The 21,460-nt window shown below is 39.0% G+C and overlaps 1 protein-coding gene across 1 annotated transcript in view; it reads right to left on the bottom strand.

Moving 5' to 3' along the window:
- ZNF521 (zinc finger protein 521) overlaps positions 1–21,460 on the bottom strand; it is an 865,909-nt gene that overhangs the window by 563,434 nt on the left and 281,015 nt on the right. The window contains exon 3 of the mRNA XM_081562746.1: positions 5,169–5,261. The gene's annotated coding sequence lies outside the window, so the exon portion shown is untranslated. The remainder of the gene's footprint in view (positions 1–5,168; positions 5,262–21,460) is intronic.

Raw genomic sequence — 21,460 nt, 5'->3', positions numbered from 1 at the left:
GATTTGCGATATTCACACATGGGTCATTGTTCAGGGTTCAGAGGAGGAACTATCCCTTGATAGCTGAGTGGCCAGAAAATGATTCACTAAGGAATAGATATTTTATGAGCCCCTTCTGTGCACCAAGCCCCTTACATGTGTCCTTTCAAATGGTAAACTGAGGCCCCGAATGTTTTCCTCACGTACTAAAGGCCCTGCAGTCAGAGAGGGACAGACCCAGGAGGAACCACAGGGCCAAGGCACAGAGACAGAAAATCCAGCTCTGCAGCTGAGCGCCTCCTCTGTCCCTGGCACCAGCCCAGACACCAGAGGATTCAGAAGGATGCAGAAGACGTGGGATTCTCCTTTAAGGAGCTTGAGACCAAGAGCAAGCAGGGGAACCACTGTCATAAAACTCCAGGGTGAACAGTAGAAGATTATCGCGGAACGATGATGTGATAACTGGGATGGGGGAAAACAGATGTGAGAGACAGTGCAAGGCTGACTTGACTAAGGTGCCAGCCAGAAATTTCCTCTCTCTGTACCCAAGGACTCCAAGTCAGTGTTAAGAGGACTAACTATTGGCCTTTTCAATTTCCCCTAGTTTTTTCAGTCCCATAGATGATAGTTATGGGAGAAAGGAAAGAGCAGTAGGATTAAAGTTAAGAATTCTTGAAAAAAGCAGAGTCCATTGATAAATGAAAATGTGGAGTATTTATATACAACGGAATGTTATGCAGCTCTGAAAGAAAAAAAGATATCCTGCCATTTGCAACAACATGGAAGGACCTTGAGGGCATCACACAAAGTGAAATAGGTCAGACAGAGATAAGCAAATACCATATGATCTCACGTGTATGTGGAATCTTAAAAATAAATAAATAAGCATAAAAATAAAAACAGAACTCAGATTAGAGTACAGATTGGTTGTCACCAGTGATGGAGGTTGGGTGTGGGGATAAAATGGGTGAAGGTGGTCAACATATGCAAACTTCCAATTATAAATAAGTCCTGGGGAATGTAATGTTCAGCATGGCAACTATAGTTAACAATATTGCATTATATATTTACTAAGAGAGTAAATCTTGGAATTTCTCATCAAAGAAACATTGTAACTATGTGTGATGATGGATATCTAGACTTATTGTGGTGATAATTTCAGAATACATACAAACATTGAATCATTACATTGTACCTGAAACTAATATATGTCAATTATATCTCAATTAAAAATAAATAAATATGGAAGAAAAAAGAATTCTTTTCAGGCATGTGCTACATCTTCACAAGGAAAATCGTACCATTCCCTGTTCTTCCTGAGGTTTACCCTGTAGTGTACAGATGAGAAGAGTATTAGGAAATAAGTTGACATGAGTTAAGAGTTAAGACTTTGTATTTTGTAAAACACAGATTGCTCAATGGGGAATTTCAGACCCAAAGACATCTTTGTTCCTTTCATCTTGACCTGATCCACTTTGTCCATGGGCACTGGTTTTGATCCAGGTTAGAAGGAGAGGGCCTGACATGGGTGATACACTGGTCACCCAGAGCATGTACTCTGATGTTTTTACAAATAATCTGTAGGCTTTGGATTTTAAGGGGAAAAAAAAACATTCATTTGCATAGTCATTGCCATAATGACATCTTTCTCCCTATTCTGATGAATACTAAATAAAAAGATGAATGAAGCCAAACTTGGAGAACGGCTTGAGTTTCAGAGCCCAAGAGTGATCTATGGCTAAAACTACGTAGAGCAGACAAAAGACCCTGTAATCCAGTGCTCCACGTCTTGGAGAAGTTCATAAATAATGATACGTTGTGGGTGGTGGCATTCTTCCACAAAGCGCCCTCATGTGAATTAGCTCATTCACTCCATTTGACCACCTGAACCAGGTGGGCAGTGTTCTGCTCACTTTGTGTCCAAGGTGACATGACTTGCCCTTTGTCATATAGTTGATAAATGTCAACATTTGGACCTAGGGTTATTTTTTAAATAAAATCTACTGTTTTTAGAGTTTTGATATTTACTAAGCATTGTTCACCTAATTTATTTTATCCTTACAATTACCTACACAGTAGATTCTTATCATCCTTGATTTACAGCTGAGAAATGAAAGCCCTGAGAAGGAACATGACTTGCCCAGAGTCGAACAGTTCATGGTGGGGCCTAGGATATGGTAGGATGTGCCTGTTCTCCTTGGACTGAAAGTCCTTAAAGAGATAAAAGACTGACTGCCTTTTTAAACACATAAATCCGGGGCTTCAGCTTCTAGGTCCAGGGCTTTTCCCAACAAAACCTTCTGCATTACAAGCACTCCACAGTGTCCACCTAGACATCTCTTTCTACACTAAAATGTTTGCAAGCGTCTGATTCACTTTGCCATTGTGTCACTTTCCATTAAACAAAACTCTAGTATCAAAGAAACGAGAAGGGACAAGAGTAACACTTGGGTTATCTGGACAAAAATAATTCTACATCAAGTAATTCAGAGGCAAAAATTCTGAACTTTTCAAGAAATCTCTCCACATTTTCAGTTCCCATTGCAAAGAGACCCCATACTTGAAAGGAGGTCCCATGACCAGGACAGAGCAGCATCTAAGCTGACATCCTCATTGACCAGGCAAATGTTGCGGCCCTGGAGCACTCTGAATTCAGGAAGGAGAGGAGGAAAAGGATGCCCACACTCAACACTTATTTGTTTTTGATACACTCATGTGAAGCATTTTGTCATGACATCTCTTGGGGAGGACTGTACTGAGAACATCACTGTTCTTCCAGACTTAGGCGAGGGAGCAGCTACAAAAATCTAACTGTATAAATGGATTTTCAGTTAGAAGTCAGAAGAGACTTCTTTCTCTCATGAGATGAACCTGGTTTAAAATTCACAAACCAATGTTTCTCAAAGTGTGGTCTGCACATCACTTTGACAAGCATCACTTAAGGTCCTAGTTAAAAAGGCAGAGTCCTTGGTCCCACTATAATCCCACTGACTCAGAATCGTTAGGGTGGAGCCCCAGAACCTGCATTTAACAATGTCCCAGGTGATCTGTATACTCACTGAAGTTTGTGAACCATCATTCTAAACAACAAAACAAAAAGACACTCCCGTATCCACCACTGCTCCCTTTAAACAAGGATGATGGCCAGATAAAATAATAAAATAAAATTTGTACTTTCCCCAAGACACAGAACTGCTCCCCAAGGAAAGCAGTTGGCAGATATTCCTGCTGACGGGTGCCGGCCGTGGCTACAGCAGTTATTTCCAGGCAATGGACAATTCTTTCAGCCCAAATGAAACTTTAGCTTAAAATAACAATGATGGTTTTGTGCAACAGCAGTGAACCTTTACATTTATCACTCCCCCAAATTGTATGGACTGCTTAATGCTCTCAGATCCAATAGTGCCATCCCTAAGCAAAAGGGGCTTTGATTTAACCTCAAACACTATGCTGGAGAGAGTCAAAATAATATCACAGGGCTGGCTTCCAGTTTGCTTTTTCTGAACTATTTCTGACTCACTTGGCCTCCAAGCCTAGGTGCTCTACTGCTGACCCTCTTCCATTCCTATTCACTTCTTTTAGATTCTTCTTACTCAAGTACTTTTCCAAACTCAGCCCCAGTGAGCCTGCCAGGATCTTAGAAAACATGCAAACCTTTGCAGCCTAATGGGAAATGCCTAAAGCAACTAAGGAAAACAGTAATTCATGTGTCCAAATCCCAGAGGGGGAAAAAAATCACCGCAGAGTAAACAGATATGTAAATAACATAAAGAATATATCAATATTTATCAGTTTGATGTAGAATAAAGCAGGATTAAATATTCATTGTAGACACTGGCGAATTCTGGCTCCTCCTCAGTTAGAGGCCATGGTCAAGGACACCTGAGAGTCCCTTTTCCCTCAGCTTGCCCTGCTGCTTTCTGTCTGACCCACAAAAGGCCAGACGCACACTTTCTCTGCAGAGAAGGAAAACCTACTGGGGCATTTCTTCTTTACAACCAAATGCAAAGCTTCCCACTGTGTAAATAGATGGAACTAAGAGCCTAAGTGACACCATTCTCAACGCAGGAGATGTTAACCCTAAGCTTTCCCAGCAACGTACTTGGATTCTCAGAGGCCAAAGGAAGCCCACAGGGCCGTCTGCAAAAGCAGGGCAACCGTGTTCCACCAGAGAGCTTAGTCTCTGTACACTGCAGTTCAACCACTGACTGCAGATGGCATGCAGTGTCAGCAAGAAAGCAAGGATCCAGGTGGAAGGCAAATGGGGTTGAGATGAGTGAATCGAACTTACCAAGATAAATTGCTTTCAGGCTCTTCTCAGTTGAGAAAAGCTCTTCTTTGTCTACTGTTACTAGCCAGAGACTTCCTTTTCTTTCTGAGGTAAATGGCTACATTTTGTCATTTGTCACTTGTTCATATGGCTTGCACACTCTGACATTTCTGACTCTCCCATTTTTCATACAAATAGAAGTCCTCATGGTTTCTCATATCAGATCTTCCTGTTTCTCCACCTGTCTCCTTCCTCTGTAGCCACTTAACTCCCTTTGTGGTACTCATGGTATTGCAAATGATCTCAACTGCCTCAGTGGTAAACAACTTGCCTGCCTATGTAGGAGACACGGGTTCCATCCCTGGGTCGGGAAGATCCCCTGGAAATGGAAATGGCAACCCACTCCAGTATTCTTGCCTGGGAAATCCCACGGACAGAGGAACCTGGAGGGCTACAGTCCATGGGGTCACAGAGCTGGACACGACTGAGCAACTAAACAACAACAGCAACAACACCGTGAAAAGACCAAACTGGAACCTGCTTTGCCCCACCACCATCTTCTCCAGTCTTTCTGCTGAAAAAATCCTGCCATATTGCAAGGAAACAAGTAAGTAATGAATCAGATCCTCCCGGCTAAGAGAGGCACGTGCTATCAAGGCATGAGGAAGAGAGAAGATAAGTAACAGTTCTGCACTGTATACTTGAAAGCTGCTAGTTGAGTAGATCTTAAAGGTCCTCACCCTAACAACAACAACAACAAAAGGGTATGTTAACTAAGTTTATTGTGGTGAGCATTTCGCAATTGTACACCAAATCGCATACCCTAAATGTATGCAATGTTATATGTCAGTTATATCTTAATAGAGCTGGGAGGAAAAACAAAGAAAGGGATGATGAGAGTAATTCATTTTCCACTTACATTTTTGCCCTCCAGAAAAGCTGCCCAAGGTGAACTTCCATAGTTCTCTTCTGAGACTCTTCTCATCGTATAGTCTGGGAAGATTTGGATTCACTGTAAGTAAATGATAAAAGGTCAGTTGAGTCATTACACAAAATGATCCCCTAGTGACAGGAAAGTGTGAGTGTCCCCCCCAAAGTGCCAACTTTCAATCAGGGTGGAATTTCGCTCTGAGAAAACTGGGCTCCTCAAACCTAAACCTTGATAAAAGATGTCAGCGAGACAAGAAGTTAGAAAAAGCAGGGTAATTATTGTTTTGTAGTCATGCATGAGTACTTCGCTCAGGTGGGTATTAACTCAGTCATTTCTAGGAGGCCAGAGGATGAAAAAGGCAGAGGATGAAAGACAAGAGAGCCAAAGAAAAGAAAAAAGGCACAGAATAAGAGGCACGAAAATAAGAAAGAGCGAGTGACATGTATAGTATTTTTTTATTTGTCCTGACTGCATTTGAAATTTCTGGGTTGCAAAAAATTGAATCCCCCATGTCTCAAAGCCCCTCCAGGTAATTGAAAACAGTCACCATCTGCCTCCCAGAGGAAACTGATCCTTGGCTTTTATCAACTACAGTAAACTCTATTTTAGAATATATTTGTTACAAGTATCAGAATTCTCTCCCTGGAATTATATTTTTGGCATCTATGTATCTCTATCTTTTGCAAAGGTACAATAAAAGATCATGTTAAAAAAATAAACTTTTGTGTGCCTAAACTTTATTTTTTATCTCCTAAATTTGACTGCCTAGATCCACATAAGATTGCTAAAAACTTGAAGCTCTTTGAGGGCAGTAGTTTTACCTTTCTCTCAGAACTTTATTAAAGTATTTGCTTGGCAATAAATATGTCATTTTATGATATGATGAGCCAAGAAATAAAAGTTGCTTGATAATAAAACTTTAAGTAAATGTCCATATTCTTTTATTTTTCACACACACATCATATACATATATATATTTAAATTTTTATTGGGGTATAGTTGATTTACAATGTTGAGCTAGTTTCAAGTGCACAGCAAAATGAATCTGTCATACAAATACATATATCTACTCTTTTTTAGATTCTTTTCCCAATAGGCCACTAGAGTATTGAGTAGAGTTCCCTGTGCCATATAATAGGTCTTTATTCATTATCTAGTTTATATATAGTAGTGATATATTCAAACTATCATGTCTATTCTAAAAATTTAGAATATACAGATATATACAAAAAAGAATAAAATTCTCATATAATTCCACCTTCCAATAGTTAATAACTATTCTTAACATACTGCGGTCGGTATATATGTATGTATACAATATACACATATAATTTATTGTATTAAGATGAATCATTGGCTACATACTATTTGTCACTTTTTTTCTATTTAACAATATAGTTTTTCATGGATCTCTTTTCATTGTATTAACTACTATGTAAAATCCTAAAAAGTATTTTTAATAAATGCATATGTTCCATTACATGGGATATCAAATATTATTTACCCACTGGTTCCAATTATTTGTATGTGGAACAATGGCTGAGATGAACATTTTCAGCATTAAATCTTTGTGTACATTCATGATTATTTTCTAATTCTATTAAATGGAATTATGAGATCAGAGAATTCAGCCTTTTAAAGTTGACTGTTTTATATTGCTAACTTAATAACCTGAAAGCCTCTATCAATTTACTCTTCTACCAGCAGTGGGCATACATATATCTTCAAAGTAGTTGTCAAATAGCAGATCCCATCCAAAAACAGGTAATTTTCTTTTTATGACCCCAATATACATTTGTAGTAGATAGTAACAATTTCAGCAATATGATCATAAAGATCTTTTATTGGTTTGGTTGCAATAATAATGAAGGTTAACATGTTTTATTAGTCAAAGATCTTTCTACGAATACAAAATTGGCATCTGCACATGATTTCATGATCAACTTTTGTAGGCATAGAACAGAGAAGTCTTATGTACAAGGTGGCCTAAGGAGAGACCAAGAACAGAAAACCAAACTCATTGCTCAGTCATTCATTCATTGGTTCTTTCTTTCAGCATTTATTGACTATCTGCATTTCCACCATTCTGTGTTCTATTCCATGGAAACTCAAAACTATGAGAAACTCAAAAATCTAGTTCTTGTAACAGACCATATATTTCCCAGAAATCTCTTCAAAAATTTAGAAGTTTCTAACAGTTGTCCAAAATGGCAGCTGATCATTTTACAAAACCAAATTAGCAAAGCCCTAATTAATTAGATAATTGATTAATTAATCAACTGACTTACACACCTGTACACCAGTGCATAAGCATATAAGCAGCTCTCATACACAAGCCACAGCCAATACCGTGAGATGGCTCTGCCCTTAGTAGCTTCAGAGCTAATACAAAAGCCTTGGCAATAGGGCTTCCCTGGTGGTTCAATGGTAAAGAATCCACCCACCAATGCAGGAGACATGGGTTTGATCCCTGATCCGGGAAGATCCCATATGCTGCAGAGCAACTAAGTCCCTGTGCCACAACTACTGAGTCTGTGCTCTAAGAGCCGGGGAGCTACAACTACTGAAGCCTGCGAGCCCCAGAGCCCAGGCTCTGCAATGAGAGAAGCCCCTACCCTGCAACTAGAGAGCAGCCCATCACTCGCCGCAACCAGAGAAAAGCCTGCACAGCAAAGAAGACCCAACATAGCCAAAGATAAATAAACAAAATTATTTTTTTTAAAAATTGGCAATAAACACATAAAACTTTAACTAGCAATCCATGGTACAGAAAGAAAAGGCCACTGAAGAGAGATTCAGCTGAGTGAAAGGACTGGCTTTGCTCTTAAAAGCTGCAGTGGTTGGAAGTAGAACCCAGGCTGTGTCTTAATGGACGGTGGAATGCAGATGATAAAGAAGGACACATAGTAGGAAATCAGCCTCAGAAGCCCGGGAGCAAGATCCAATGGGGAGGAGGAGAATGAGAACTCCAGAACAGCCTTGCTGGAGTAGAGAGTGCAGTGCTAGGAAGAGAAAAAACATGCGGGCAAAACAGCTGAAGCCAGATTGCTACATATGATGAAAGCAAGTCTCAGGCTGCAGGGCTCCATCCTAAGGCAGTGGGTAACCAGAGAAGATTTTAGAGGAAGGAAATGCAGGTGGGGACAGGACTGCGCGCCACAGAGAACAAGCTGAGGAAGGGGGTGGAGGTGGAGAGAGACTAACATCAGGAGGCCAGTTTGGAGACTGCAGCAACGATATTGGTGTGAAGTCATTAGGTGCTGGAGACCAGGTAGATACAACGAGATGAAAATGGGGATGAATTTCAGATATCAGAACACACTGAGTTTTAGGGGGTTGTGGAAGCTTTTGTCCCTGGTCACCCTTCCTTCACATGATCAATTGAAAACTACAAGGAACGACAGCAGATTGCTTCCCTGGCCCTACCAGTGTTTATTCTTCTCTGTCCCCTGACTTGGAGACAAGTCTGACATCAGACAACTCTAAAACCAAATGTTTATCTTAGTAACTCATAGTGGAGTATTGTCAACATAATTATTAAAAGATATCTGACAGATTAAAAGCTCCCCCAGTGGCGCAGATGGTAAAGAATCTGCCTGCAATGCAGGACACACACTTTTCATCCCTGGGTTGAGAAGATCCCCTGGAGAAGGGAATGGCAACCCACTCCAGTATTTTTGCCTGGAGAATTCCATCGACAGAGAAGCCTGGTGAGCTACAGTCCATGAGGTCGCAAAGAGTGGGGCACGACTGAGCAACTTTCACTTTACATATTAAAAAGGAGCAAGTCTCCATTACGAACATGTGCATTACATATAAATCACACACTATTGTGTATCTATGGCGTTTTGATTCATATATGGTACTAACTTTGGAAAAGTAAAGCTCTTATTAGATATCCTATTCTCAGAAAATGTTAGAATGATTTGCAGAAAATATTTCAAAGTCTCTCTAAACGGCTCAGAAGCATTAACAACTTAGGAAAGACTATGTCTTGCTAAAAAGCATGAATTGCCTACTGTCTTTTTTTTTTAATGAGAATTTAAGAATGTTTATTAAGAAAGAAATAAATTTTCCATTTCAGCTCATTTGGCTTCATCTGCCATTAAATCCTACATATACCCAAGAGTTACACTGATGTACTTAAATATTGTTTCTGCGTTGAGATTGCCTAATGAGGCAATTAGTGGAACTCCTCAGATAGCTGGACCAAACACTTTTCGGCAGAAGAGGTCCACTCAAGCAACAGTGCAAAGTGCTTACACTCCCTGCCCACTTCTATTTGACAGTGTGTCTTAGACGAGTGGTGATTTTGGAAGGCAGACAAAACCATGCACTTTGCCCAAATGGATAAAGAAGGAGCTTGAAGCCAGTGTGGATGAAAACCATGAAAAAGGCAGGGTGCTGATGAATAGAACCATGTCCTTCCTTCCCTTTGAATTAGCTTTGTGCCTTTGCTCTAACCCAAATCTTTCCAAACTTCAGTCTTTGAGGAACCCCTAGTTTTTGCTGTTGTTGTTGTTGCCCTCTGCTTAATTATTTGCTTTCTTTAAATATAAATGACTGACTTTCTTAAAGTTGATTCAAAACGTTTACTAAATTTTATTTTAAAGGAAACTATTTATTACTGCTGCTTAATTATTTGCTTTCTTTAAATATAAATGACTGGCTTTCTTTAAGTTGATTCAAAACATTTACTAAATTTTATTTTAAAGGAAACTATTTATGACTGCCATAAATGGAAAATCAGAATCACTTGACACAAACAATAAAAGCAAGTTTCATGGCACTAAAACCATGTTATTAAGAGAAGCTGCAATACTATTTTCTGGCAAAACTTGAAGCCTGAGATATTTTCTTTCTGTTGCAGGTGGAGATTAGCAAAGACTGGAGAAGTTTTAAAGTTATTTAAGCATCAGATAGAGACCTTCTCCTTGACTCCATCATAAGAACTGAAAGAGAATTGAAAATGAAATAGCTTCTTCCCAAAGTGATTTTTTTTTTATTGGCTGATTTGTATTTAACAAACACACATAGCAATCACCAGGTGCCAGGCTTATTTTAAGTCATTTGTAACCATGAACTCCTCTAATTCTCATAATGACCCTGTGAGGTAGTACTATTCTCAACTCCAGTTTACAGAGGAGGAAAATAAGGCAAGAAGAGGTTAAGTGATTTGTTCAAGGTCACATGATTAAAGAGTAGCAAAGCCAGTGTTGAAATGCTGGTGTTTTCACTGGTTGTCTCAGCATGTTTTCACACTGCCCGTGTGGGAGTGGGACTCAGTATGTAAAGTCATGTTCACATGCTACCTCACCTCACAGCGTGTGCCAGTCAAACCATCAACCCACATTCTTTCTCTTCTTGGATGATTAGCATTGATGTACTTGAATGGTTACTTGAAGTTTTAATATTAGCATATCACTTTTTTTAAATTTATTTTTTAATTGAAGGATAATTGCTCCACAGAATTTTGTTTTCTGTCAAAGCTCAACATGAATCAGCATAGGTATACATATATCCTCTCCCTTTTAAACCTCCCTCCCATCTCCCTCCCCATCCCCTCAGGTTGATACAGAGCCCCTGTTTGAGTTTCCCAAGCCATACAGCAAATTCCTGTTGGCTATCAATTTTACAGACGGTAATATAAGTTTCCATGTTACTCTGTCCCTACATCTCACCCTCTCCTCCCCTCTCCCCATGTCCACAAGTCTATCCTCTATGTCCATTTCTCCATTGCTGCCCTGTAAATAAATGCTTCAGTACCATTTTTCTAGATTCCGTATATGTGCATTAGAGTACAATATTTATCTTTTCTTTCTGACTTATTTCACTCTGTATAATAGGTTCTAGGCTCATCCAACTCATTAGAATTGACTCAAATGCTTTCCTTTGTATGGCTGAGTAATATTCCATTGTGTATATGTACCACAACTTCTCTATCCATTCATCTTTCGATGGACATCTTGGTTGCTTCCGTGTTCTAGCTATTGTACATAGTGCTGCAATGAACAGTGGGATACATGTGTCTTTTTCAATTTTGGTTTCCTCAGAGTATATGCCTAGGAGTGGGGTTGCTGGGTCGTATGGTGGTTTCCTAGTTTTTTAAGGAACCTCCATATCGTCTTCCATAGTGGCTGTATCAATTTACATTCCCACCAACAATGTAAGAACGTTCCTTTTTCTCCATACCCTCTCCAACATTTATTGTTTGTAGACGTTTTGATGATAGCCATTCTGACCGGTGTGAAGTGATATCTCATTGTAGTTTTGATTTGCATTTGTCTCATAAAGACAGATGTTGAGCATCTTTTCATGTGTTTGTTAGCCATCTGTATGTCTTTGGAGAAATGTCTGTTTAGGTCTTTTCCCCACTTTTTGATTGGGTTGTTTGTTTTTCTGGTATTGAGTTGTATGAGCTGCTTGTATATTATGGAAATTAATCCTTTGTTAGTTGTTTCATTTGCTATTATATTTTCTCCCATTCTGAGGGTTGTCTTTTCACCTTGCTTATAGCTTCATTTGCTATGCAAAAGCTTTGCAGTTTAATCAGGTCTCACTTGTTTACTTTTGTTTTTATTTCCATTACTCTAGGAGGTGGGCCATAGAGGATCTTGCTTTGATTTATGTCTTCAAGTATTCTGCTTATGTTGTCCTCTAACAGTTTTATAGTTTCTGGCCTTACATTTAGGTCTTTCATCCATTTTGTCTTTGTGTATGTTGTTAGGAAGTGTTCTAATTTCATGTAGCTGTCCAGTTTTCCCAGCACCTTTTATTGAAGAGTCTGTCTTTGCCCCACTGTATATTCTTGCCCACTTTGTCAAAAATAAGGTACCCATAGGTGCATGGGTTTATTTCTGAGCTTTCTATCTTGTTTCATTGGTCTATATTTCTGTTTTTGTGCCAGTACCATACTGTCTTGATGACTGTAGCTTTGTAGTATAATCTGAAGTCAGGAAGATTGATTCCTCCAGCTCCATTCTTCTTTCTCAACACTGCTTTGGCTATTCGGAGTCTTTTGTGTTTCCATATGAATTGTGAATTTTTTTTTTGTTCTAGTTCTGTGAAAAATGGTAATTTGATAGGGATCACATTGAATCTGTAGATTGCATTTGGTAGTATAATCATTTTCACAATATTGATTCTTCCTACCCAGGAACAAGGAATATCTCTGCATGTGTTTATGTTGTCTTTGATTTCTTTCATTAGTTTCTTATAATTTTCTGGGTACAGTTCTTTTGTCTCCTTAGGTAAGTTTATTCCTAGATATTTAATTCTTTTTGTTGCAATGGTGAATGAGATTGATTCCTTAATTTCTCTTTCTGATTTTTCCATTGTTAGTATACAGAAATGCAAGTGATTTCTCTGTATTTATTTTGTATCTTGCAAGTTTGCTAAATTCACTGATTAGCTCTAGTAATTTTCTGATACTCTCTTAGGGTTTTCTATATACAGTATCATGTCATCTGTAAACAGTGAGAGATTTACTTCTTATTTCCTGATGTGGATTCCTTTTATTTCTCTTCTCCGATTGCTGTAGCTAGGACTTCCAGAACTATGTTGAATAATAGTCTTGTTCCTGATCTTAGGGGGAGACTCTTTCAGTTTTTTCCCCATTGAGAATAATGTTTCCTGAGGGCTTATCATTTATGGCCTTTACTATGTTGAGGTAGGTTCCTTCTTTGCCCATTTTTTTGAAGAGTTTTAATCATAAATGGGTGTTGAATTTGTCAAAGGCTTTTTTTGCACCTATTGAGATTATCATTTGTTTTTTATCTTTCAATTTGTTAATATGGTGTATCACATTGATTGATTTGCATATATTGAAGAATCCTTGCATCCCTGGAATAAACCCAACTTGATCATGGTGTATGAACATTTTGATGTGTTGCTGAATTCTGTTTGCTAAAATTTGGGTGAGGATTTTTGCATCTATGTTCATCAGTGATATTGGCCTGTAGTTTTCTTTTTCTGTGTTGTCTTTGTCTGGTTTTGGTGTCAGGGTGATGGTGGCCTCATAGAATGAGTTTGGAAGTGTTCCTTCCTTGGAATTTTTTGAAAGAGTTTTAGAAGGATAAGCATTAGCTCTTCTCTAAATGTTTGACAGGATTCTCCTGTGAAGCCATCTCATCCTGGGCTTTTGTTTTGGGGGAGATTTTTGATCACAGCTTCAATTTCAGTGCTTATAATTGAGTTGTTCATAATTTCTATTTCTTCCTGGTTCAGTCTTGGAAACATCACTTTTAAATTAAATTAATATTTACTATACTACTTTATATTTGGGGCTCCAAAATCACTGCAGATGGTGATTGTAGCCATGAAATTAAAAGACGCTTACTCCTTGGAAGGAAAGTTATGACCAACCTAGATAGCATATTAAAAAGCAGAGACATTACTTTGCCAACAAAGGTCCGTCTAGTTAAAGCTACGGTTTTTCCGTATGGATGTGAGAGTTGGACTATAAAGAAAGCTGAGTGCCAAAGAATTGATGCTTTTGAACTGTGGTGTTGGAGAAGACTCTTGAGAGTCCCTTGGACTGCAAGGAGATCCAACCAATCCACCCTAAAGGAGATCAGTCCTGGGTGTTCATTGGAAGGACTGATGTTGAAGCTGAAACTCCAATACTTGGGCCACCTCATGTGAGGAGCTGACTCATTTGAAAAGTCCCTGATGCTGGGAAGGATTGAAGGCAGGAGAAGGGGATGACAGAGGATGAGATGGCTGGATGGCATCATCAACTCAATGGACATGTTTGGGTAAACTCCGGGAGTTGATGATGGACAGGGAGGCCTGGCATGCTGCGATTCATGGGGTCGCAAAGAGTCAGACACGACTGAGCGACTGAACTGAACTGAACTGATACTAGTAAGTATTAATATGTTTCCATCCTTTCCATTTCAACCATATATGTCTTTAATCTACAAGACCTTGTAGACAGCATTTATTAATAGCTGGATGATTTTTCATCCATTGAGTTATTCTATGTCTTTTGATGGAAAGGTTACATTAAAAGGAGTTGTTGATAGAGTAGGACTTCATTTTGCCATTTTTTAACTTGTTTTCTTTCTGTCTTATGGCTTTTTTGTTACTTTTTCCCTTTTTCTGTCTTTCTTCGTGTTTTGTTGATTTTTTTGTAGTGACATGCTTTGATTCCTTTTTCATTTTCTTTTGTATACCTTCTATAGGTATTCTCTGTAGCTACCACTGGGGCAACATGAAACACAGTAATGACAATCTATTTTAAGCTAATGACAAATTGACTTCAAATGAATACAAGTACTCTACACTTTTACTTCTCTAGACACACACTTCATGTTATTGATTTCACAAATTACTTCTTTTTATGTTGGCATCCATTAACATTTTTATATTATAGCCATTTTTCATATATTTGTCTTTTAAGTTCTTTACAAGAATTAAAAGTAGTTTATACACCACCAAGACAGTGTTACAATATTTTGTATTTGTCTGTATATTTACCTTTACTTGCAAGCAACTTTTATGTGTTTTTGTGTTGCTGTTTAGTACCCTTTCACTTCAACTTAAAGGATTTTCTTTATCATTTCTTGTAAGGTAAATCTAATGGTGATGAGCTCCCTCAGCTTTTGTTTGAAATTTTTTTCCTTTATTTTTAAAGGATAGTTTTACCAGACATACTATTCTTGGTTTATAGGGCTTTTTTCTTCCACTGCTTGGAATATATCATCACATTCCCTTCTGGCTTGCAAATCTGCTGAGAAATCCACCGGTACTCTAATGTTGATACCCTTGTATGTGGCCAACACTTTTAGTGGTCTTACTGCTTACAAAATTCTTTTTATCTTTCACTTTCTACAATTTAATTACAGCATGTCTCACTGCAGATTTCTTTGAGTATATCTTAGTTGTAGACCATTAAGTTTCTTAAATATGAATGTTCATTCTTTCCTCAGATTTTGGTAATTTTCAGCCATTATACAGTATTTTTAAATATGTTTTCTGTCTCTTTCTCTCTTTCTTCTCTTTCTAGGACTCCCATAATATGTATATCATTCCTTTTGATGTTGTCCCGTAAGTCCTTTAGGCTTTCTTCATTTTTTTCCTTTTTGTTTCTCTGACTGGATAATTTCAAATGATGTGTCTTTGAGTTTGCTGACACTTTCTTCGGCTTGATCAAGTCTGCTGTTGAATCCCTCTAGTGAATTTTTCACTTGAGTTATTGTATTCTTAAGCTCCCAAAATTCTTAAGCTTCTTTTCTGTGCTATATGTTTGCTAATAATCCTAATAATCTCATTTTGTTTATGCACCATTTTCTTGAGCTCATAGAGCATTTTTATGTTTAATTCTTTGTTATGCAATTCATATCTGTCCATTTCTTTAAGCTCAGTTTATGGAGATGTAGTTTGTTCCTTTTGGGGGTCATGTTTCCCATTTCTTGTGTCTCAAAACTTTGCATTGGCATCCATGCATTTGGAAAAAAAAAAAAAAAACAGCCAATTTTTCCAGTCTTCATGGACTGGCTTCCTACAGGGGAAGACCCTCACCAATCAGCCTAACGAGAGATCCTTGGGGCCTGTAAAACTTCTTGGGGGGCAGGGTGCATCTTCTCTGGGCTTTTATCTATAATTTCTCAGAGAGTCTTGCCAATTGCTTCTTCATGAGCTCTTTATCTCTTGCTCCCTCTGGTGCCTATCTGTGGCACTGCAAATTATCTGGTTCTACAGCAGTAAGCCACCCACTCTCCCTTGTTCTCAGTAGCCAATGTTCTCAGTCGTTTGAAGTATGCCAACTCTGTGTCAGCACCTCATGTCAGACAAGACAGATATCAGTCAGTCAGGCAACTCTCTGAAAAGCCAGAACATTGAATGTACATCCCATTCTTCTTTGTCCCCCTGAGGAGGAAGTCACGAGATGGCATGTTCTCTTCTGGCATTGGCTGGCACTTGGGGAAGAGATTGACCTGGGTAAAGTGAAATTTCTCTTTTTACTGTTTCGATGTAACTATTCTCAGCTTTGTACTCACCTGGGGGTACTGCAACCTCTTAACTGGATTCTAGAAATTTCGTAACTATATTTTGGTCCATATATAGCTTTTAAATGGGTGTTTCTATAGGGGAGTGAGGGCTAGGATTCCTACTTGACGATCTTGCTGACAGCACTCGTGTGTGTGTGTGTGAGTGTGTGTGTATTACTCTGACTGGCATTATTTTAAAATAAATTGTGTATTGCAATACCACCTAGAAATTATTATAGGTTGAACTGATTCTAAACAGAGTAAGAAAATTCGAATGAACTCCAAACTGGATGTCTCCTTCCCCAATCTCCTCCAGATCCAGATTTACTACTGGTTACCTAGATTTTCTGTGACTTGAATGACTATCACTGGGTGACTAAAATAACTTGACTTACTAAGGTATAAAAAAAACCTCATTTTTATCCTCTCCTTGCATCACCTCTACAAATACATTCAACCAATCCTTTTTCACTCCGACTCACTGAAACCTTGTGTAAATCATAAGGCTTTCTCTATCACTTTCAGATATTATCAAATACTCTCAATTTTCAAATAATAAAATACTCCATACAGCCTGATTTTCAAACTCTAAACTCCAACTCAATTTATGGCATCACCCCCTCCTGCAGCTCAGGTCTGATACAGGTCAAGGAATCTGAATTGGGAGAGGGGCCTGGATGATTTCACCCTGTCCCCATTTTCCCAGCTTGCTTTACCACTGATTCCCCTTTCATGATGCTGCCTCTGACTCCACAGAAATGGAGCAGTGCACAGAAGAGAGGTAAGGGGCAAAACTGTCTTACTTCTGGAACCTGGTATTGTTGTTGTTTAACGGCTAAGTTGTGTCCAACTTTTTGCGACCCCATGAACTGCAGCATGTCAGGCTCCCCCATCTTTCACTATCTCCTAGAGTTTGCTCAAACTCATGTCCACTGAGTCAATGATGCCATCCAACCATCTCCTCCTCTGTCGCCCCCTTCTCCTCCTGCCCTCAATTTTTCCTGCATCAGAGTCTTTTCCAATGAGTCGGTTCTTCACATCAGGTAGCCAAAGCATTGGAGCTTTAGCTTCAGCATCAGTCCTTCCAATGAATATTCAGTATTGATTTCCTTTAAGATTGACTGGTTTGATCTGCTTGCTGTCCAAGGGACCCTCAAGAGTCTCCTCCAGCACCACAGATCAAAACTTTCAATTCTTTGGCAATCAACTCTCACAGCTGTACATAACTACTGGAAAAGCCTACCTTTGTCAGCAAAGTGATGTCTCTGCTTTTTATTATGCTGTCTAGGTTTGTTAACCTGGCGTTGATGGGATGCTTTTTGGACTCTGTGGAGACCCTCCACCATCACTGGGGACCTCCTCAGTTCTCTTGACATGGCCAACGTCTCTATCCATGGGCTGCTTATGATTTCCCCTCCACCCCTGATACATATGGAGACACCCCTTCCTTGTTATAATGACTCCACTTTGCCAATAAAATCAAGGCACTACATGGCACAATTCAAACTCTTCACAATGTTTTCCGAGTCTGCATTCCCTTCCACTCTGCTCACATTCTACTCACATACCAAAGATGGCTCTTGCCCCAAATATTCTATGTTTTTCACACACTCATGTCATTGCACCGATTATCCCTTCCCTTCTACTTCTCCTGACAACCCCCGTCCATCTTTTATGTATATAGAAGAGAATCCTCTTCTTCCTGCTTTCCTGTATCCTCCCAGAGAGGAGGAAAATGCCCACGTCACTCTGGCAGACACCTTTCAGATGGCACTGCACAAACCCTCATCATTCCTGACTTTCTCCTCCTCAAAACCAGAAGGGGAGGTGACAACTGACATGACTATGGTGAGCCTCATGTCCACTGGGCCTCTTTGTTTTTTCTTTTAGTGAATGGAGTTATTTGTCTCAAAAGAGACATTTCTGATGTCCCTCAAAACAGAAACACCTCTCTTTTCTTCCCCTCCCTTTGCTTATTACACATTTTTATATTAAGAGGAAATTTTGTACCACTTGGCTCAATTTTTTGTGTGCAAACCCTAACAGTGAGAACCCTAGAAAGAAAGGGGAATGAGTCAACAAATGGCATTTAGTCAACAAATCAGATCTTGAATCTCTAGTAGAAACCCAACACAAGTGCTGTCTCTTCTGTGAAGTCTTCTCAACCTTCCCAGCCATGCAGCTACCCTGTCCTTCATGTCCCCAAGGCACTCTGGTGATAGTACATGGTGTAACAACAATGTCCTGTGTGACGATGCCTTCTGCTGAACTGTGAGCTCAGCTAGATCCCCTGGGTTTCTTTCCGTTTTGTATTTATAGCAAACAGAAGAGAGTACAACATATAGATATTGAAAAAAGACATCCATCTAATTATCAGAAGAGCAAGCACAGGGCATTGTAAAGAGTCCTGGGGCCAAAAATTACTTGCTTCAAAATTATCTCCGAGACAATCTGCATATGTAAGTAGGAAGAAGAAAAGATTTCCTAAGGATATCCAAGATGGTGGGTCTATCTTACAGGAGCAGAACTCAGAATTAACCAAACATGTGCATGCTAAGTCGCTTCAGTCGTGTCTGACTCTTTGTGACCCTGTGGACTGCAACCCACCAGGCCCCTCTTTCCAAGGGAATCTCCAGGCAAGAATACTGCAGTGGGTTGCCATGCCCTCCTCCAGGGGATCTTCTTGACCCAGGGATCGAACCTGTGTCTCTTACATCTCCTGCAATGGCAGGTGGGTTCTTTACCACTACCACCACCTGGGAAACCCTATCAAACATGGAGTTGGGAGAAAAAAAGGGAAGAAAAGTGTTCTATAACAGATAGCTGGCGAACACAGGCAGAGGCAGTTGAATTGGACCTGAAGGCAGGAGCATTTTTGAAAAACTCATTGTGTGAGCATGTAGGAGAGGGTTTTCAGCCCCATTTTTCATCAAGGTCATTGTTTTTTCTCCCCAAACATCTCTATTTCTTTGTATCCAAGATACTCATTTTCATTGTATTCTATAGCTTTACCATGTCCACTACACATTTATGAACAACAAAAACCAAAGTAATTGGTGATAAGGCATCGACAGTGATGCAGAGACTGAATACAAGTCTAGTTGATTCTGTTTCCATCATCAGCAAACAGGTATGCCTTCAGTAGGCAGATAAATGTATTCACTTTCCAACATGCCACTAAGATTTCTTTGGAATCAAGCAGTTTGCTATGTTGAAGTTGGCTTTTTTTTTTTTCTAGAAACACTCTAGCCAGCTAACATTGAATTTACGGCTTTGCAGAATTCCCTGAGAATAGGTGAAGTGAAAAACCGTACCCATGTTGTCTACAAATTCCAAGAATAACGTTCCTGTCTATCCATCCATACAGGGGAGTTTACATGCCATAAACATATGGATGAAAACAGTAATTCACTAGCATCACAAGCAAGTTTTTTTTAAGTGTGGGAAAAATACAGTAAATTTCAAAATATACTAAAAAAAGTAGGGTAGAATCTTTCTGTTCGGTAATTTTGCATCTTATTCCTCATTCATTGTAAAATACATTTAGTACAACTAATTTAAAATGTATTCTTTAGGCTTATACATGGGCAAAAACTATTCCTCTCATAAGAATAGAGTAAAGCTTTGTCAGTGTAGTCATTTTAGAAGAAGGAACATATTGCCCATATATAAATTTCAGTATTTTCTCATACTTCCGTGACTGTTCAGTTTTCTCATACTGATTGCTAATCCTCATGCATGCCTTTATACACAAATTTTTCAAAGAGAAATTTTTTTAAGGAGAAAGCTTTCAACTAACGTCTTTACCTTTTAGCTATTATGTGTGTTTGACAAGAGATTATAACTGGAGAGACCACCACATAATCAGATACTATCTCTCTATCTGAGCCTTCTCACATAATATTCAGCCCTGAAGAGCCTTGTTCTAAGACTCTCACAGATTTTCATATTAATAATTTTCTGTGCCTGCATACTTGCAAAACTGGACTTCAGTCAAAATTGTTCTTGAAAATACAACTCAAAGATTGGCAAACACCTTAAAAAATTAATCATGCTTTCTTTATATTAAAAAAAAAATCTTTCTATTGTTCCTAAATCAGAACCATTAACATAGTGGGCAGCCAATAAATGCCATTTGCAGTTAATAACCATATGCATATCCAATGACCCCCTCCTGTGCTGAGTTCTGAAAGGTGGGTGTAGCAATTATTTTTTGACCTTACTCCAGAGAGGCGAAACTGAAGAGGAGGAACATTTACTAAAGTTATCACCTTAAGAGCCTCAGGAGATTCTGGGATGAGGTGGGGGACCCATCATTCCCCAGACACTCCACACCCCAGTCTTTCCTGCTCCTGCACTGGCTGGGGAAGATAACAGCTATTTGGTGATATTAAGTCAAATAATAATAATGCACTCTATTTACAAGGCACTTATCCTCCATTGGCATGCGAGGTGTCTGCCTGGAAGCACAGCAGTGGAACAATTAAACTTTACTGAGCTGTCTAATGTCATCCCTGTGTGGATGTTGGCGAATTGTAAGACCTTGCTCAGGGTTCTTTTGTATAAGACTTGCGTTTTCACTGTAACCACTGTTGATTCTTTGTGTATCTCTAATTTCTTTCCATAACATCAATAAAAGAGAAAATTGAGGGGAGAAAGGTCTCTTCCAAACAGGGGTTCTGACTCTCGGCTGTGATTTGCTTAGCAATTGGAGACTTTGTGTACAGTTTCTTCCAGCAAAAGGTGAAAAATGCAGAAGCAATGGCTTAAAAAAAAAAAAAAAAAAACATGGAGAGCAGCAGGAAGCCCTCTCTGTCCAATTACAAGGTGATCCCAGTTCATTTTTACAGTTTGTTTCTTTTTTTTTTTTTATCACATATGTTTCCAAACACAGTCTTGATGTCCTGTGGGGCTGCTTTTGTAAAAAGCCATAGCCTCTGATTTAAGGAGCTTCAAAAATAGCACTCTGCTTCTTCAGTCTGAAAGAGAGCAGTCAAATAACAGCACATTTATTCTCTTTGAAAAATAGAAAGATGTCAAAAGCAAAGTTCATAGCAAAATTAGGTTGATTTGTTTTGTACTTCTGTGATTCTGGCTGTGGAAGTAAATAGGAATAAAAAAAAACACAGTGGTTTATTTAATAAGCAAAAACTGCTATTAAAATGAATTTTGTGCTCAAAAACTTAACGCTGGCAGGAAGAATCATCAATTATACAAGCTCCAGAAGGGAGTGGGGAGACTAAAGCTTGACTTGTAGCCACAGTCAGCCGTTTTCCCCCTAGTCAG

This window comes from Giraffa tippelskirchi, chromosome 14 (genome assembly GCF_054371585.1).
Source record: "Giraffa tippelskirchi isolate mGirTip1 chromosome 14, T2T-mGirTip1v1.2.pri, whole genome shotgun sequence".
NCBI lineage: Eukaryota > Metazoa > Chordata > Mammalia > Artiodactyla > Giraffidae > Giraffa > Giraffa tippelskirchi.
This window is presented reverse-complemented; position numbering and strand designations above follow the sequence as displayed.